The sequence below is a fragment of the Octopus bimaculoides genome, chromosome 3, assembly GCF_001194135.2.
Source record: "Octopus bimaculoides isolate UCB-OBI-ISO-001 chromosome 3, ASM119413v2, whole genome shotgun sequence".
Taxonomy (NCBI): domain Eukaryota; kingdom Metazoa; phylum Mollusca; class Cephalopoda; order Octopoda; family Octopodidae; genus Octopus; species Octopus bimaculoides.
This window is the reverse complement of record NC_068983.1, coordinates 5017919-5021214: the sequence shown is the minus strand read 5'-3', so window position 1 is coordinate 5021214 and position 3296 is coordinate 5017919. Positions and strand designations below refer to the sequence as shown.

At 42.1% G+C, this 3296-nt stretch overlaps 1 protein-coding gene across 1 annotated transcript in view; it reads right to left on the bottom strand.

Annotated features, from left to right (window-relative positions):
* The window catches only part of LOC106879775 (centrosomal protein of 72 kDa), a 50016-nt gene that overhangs the window by 11954 nt on the left and 34766 nt on the right, over window positions 1–3296 (bottom strand). The window lies entirely within an intron of this gene.

Genomic DNA, 3296 nt, shown 5'->3' with positions numbered 1-3296 from the left:
GGGTAGTCATGATGGGTATACTGGGCTTCGTATGTCACTTTGATGGCATGCGCTGCTCTCTCACTCAATAATAATAATAATACACATATACATATATAGGTTGGTAGGTAGGCAGGTAGGTAGGTAGATAGATAGATAGAGAGAGAGAGAGAGAGAGAGAGAGAGAGAGAGAGAGTCAGTTTGGTAGATAGACAGCTAGATAGAGAGAGAGAGAGAGAGATAGTCAGTTTGGTAGATAGATAGATAGATAGACAGACAGACAGACAAACAGACAAATAGATAGATGACCTCTTGCTAGACAAATCTGTCTCTTTCTATGTGTCTCTCTGCTGTGTCTCTTCCCCCACCTCTCTCTCCCTGCTTTAATTCTGTTCTTTCACACACACACACCCTACTACACACAATAATAACAATACTCAACTGCTAACTTTCCCAGCCAACCACCACCCCAACCACCACCACAACCAGCCACACCCATTTTCTTATTTCAACTTTTAATCACAAAAAGAAAGAAAATGAATTTTTACAAATTTACACTAAAGAAACCAAAATACTTCATTTAATACAAGAGGAACCAATCAGAAATTTACCTGTATTTTTATCTATAACACAACAGGTATGATCTGACACTAACCAATATTACACACCCTTGTCCTGCACACAATACAACCAACAACTCCTCTAATATTCTCACACTCCACCATACCTGGTTTACCATGTCATTCTAATCAACGATGGACCGTGATAGAGTCACTTTCATTACATTCAATACAATGTGCTCCAAAGTTAATTCCTATCTTTTACCAAATCCTTCACACTTTCTTTCTCTGGAACAATCCCTCTGGTCATCCTCTCTTCCTACATCTCTGTGACCATTGTTAGACTTTTTAGGGAGCAACATATGATGGAAAATTCTCTTACGTGACACATTCACACCCCAAAGGTCACTAAAAAAAATGTTGCATTTGATATCAGCAAATATACCAACATGGTTTGACATGAAAGCCTTCATCATCATCATCATCATCATCTGTAGCCAGTGCCCCCAGACTGGCTCCTGTGCCAGTGGCAAGTTAAAAGCACCATCCGAACATGGCTGATGCCAGTAACCCCTGGCTGACCCCTGTGCCGGTGGCACGTAATAAGCACTATCTGAATGTGATTGATGCCAGTGCCACCTGACTGGCTCCTGTGCCGGTGGCACATAAAAAGCACCCACTACACTCACGGAGTGGTTGGCATTAGGAAGGGCTTCCAGCTGTAGAAACATTGTCAGATCAGATTGGAGACTGGTGCAACCTTCTGGCTCTCCAGACCTCAGTCAAACCGTCCAACCCATGCCAGCAAGGAAAGCAGACGTTAAACGATGATGATGATGATGATGATGTCCATGGGCTGGACGGTTTGACCAGGGCTGGTAAGCTGGAAGGCTGCACCAGACTCCAATCTGATTTGGCATGGTTTTCTACAGCTGGATGCCCTTCCTAACACCAACCACTCCAAGAGTGTAATGGGAGTTTTTACATGCACTGGCACAGGTGCCATTTCATGACACTGCTGTCTGCCACGACTGCCACATAATGCCAAAAGTCTCAGTCATTGCCTCCATGAGGCCCAACACTTAAAAAGAATTGGTCCTCAAGCTACTAATCCACAACATTTGTCTCTCAACTCTTGTTGCCCACCATCCTTTAATCTTTATCTTTTTATCTTTTCCTTGTTTCAGTCATTAGACTGTGGCCATGCTGGGGCCACTGCCTTGAAGAATTTTTTTGTTGAATGAATCGATCCTAGTACTTTTTTTAAAGCCTGATACTTATTTTATCAGTCGCTTTTGCTGAACTGCTAAGTTACAGCGATGTGAACACACCAACACTGGTTGTCATACAGTGGTGGGGGACAAACACAGACAATGCACACACACACAAACACACACATATGACAGGCTTCTTTCAGTTTCCACCTACTAAATCCACTCACAAGGTTTTGGTTGACCCAAGGATACAATACAAGACACTTGCATTAGGTGACTTGCAGTGGGACTGAACCCAGAACCATGTGGTTAGGAAGCAAGCTTCTTACCACATATCCATGCCTTCACCTAACAGACAGCACATGCCTTTCTTGTAGTCAAGTTTTTACTAATGACTTAAATGTTTCTCACCTCTTGGATCAGAGGTTTTCTTATTTCTTTATTGCCCACAAGGGGCTAAGCATAAAGGAGACAAACAAGGACAGACAAAGGGATTAAGACGATTACATCGACCCCAGTGCGTAACTGGTACTTAATATATCGCCCCCGAAAGGATGAAAGGCAAAGTCGACCTCGGTGGAATTTGAACTCAGAACATAACGGCAGACGAAATACCGCTAAGCATTTCTCCCGGCGTGCTAACGATTCTGCCAGCTCGCCGCCTTGGATCAGAGGTTTTCTGTCAGCCAATTCTATATGCTGACAATGCTCTCTCTCTCTCTCTTGCTATCAACTTTGATACACTGCAAGGTTCGGTTAAGTCTCCCACACTCTTCTGTATGCCAATGACCCACTTGCTCTTACTTCTAACAACATTCATTCCTATGCAGACAACACAGTCCTTCTGTAGCTTCTGCACCTTTTGAGTCATCCACACAGAACCTTAGCACTTAACGCATGACATATAGCAACACCATGGACAAAGATCTTTAAGAGCCACCTTTGATTTACGCGTGACATACACTCGATGCCATAGACAGAGACCATTGACGCAAATCCAAAGACACAATTGATATAACGCATCAAGGAATCACATTTGTACCACACCCATTACACACAAGTACAGACAAACAAACAAAAAGTTCAAAACCACCAACAAATGCTCCACCGTTCAACCTTTGATGACCTCAAAGCAACCTCACACATATAAGATTCTCAAAACTGTTTCATTACAGCTAGATTTTTGCTTCTTTTATCTTTTCCTCTTTTGCTTGTTTTAGCCATTAGAAGTGAACCAATGACTGGTCTTGCTGTAATCCTGTCAATCAATAATGGTTTTATTTCCAAAACTAAATATATAGCTAAAAATGAATTGCTTTAGATTTTCTATAAATGTCTATGTGGTTAAGAAGCTTGCTTTGCAGCCATGTGGCTTTGGGTTCAATCCTACTGCATGGCAATAACCCCAAGTGGACCAATGCCTTGCGAGACAAGAGGACTGTGTGGAAGCCCTTTGTGTATATATATATATATATATATATATATATATATATATTAAAAATGTGTCTGTGTCTTTGCGTTTGTGTATGTCCCTCCCCACCCT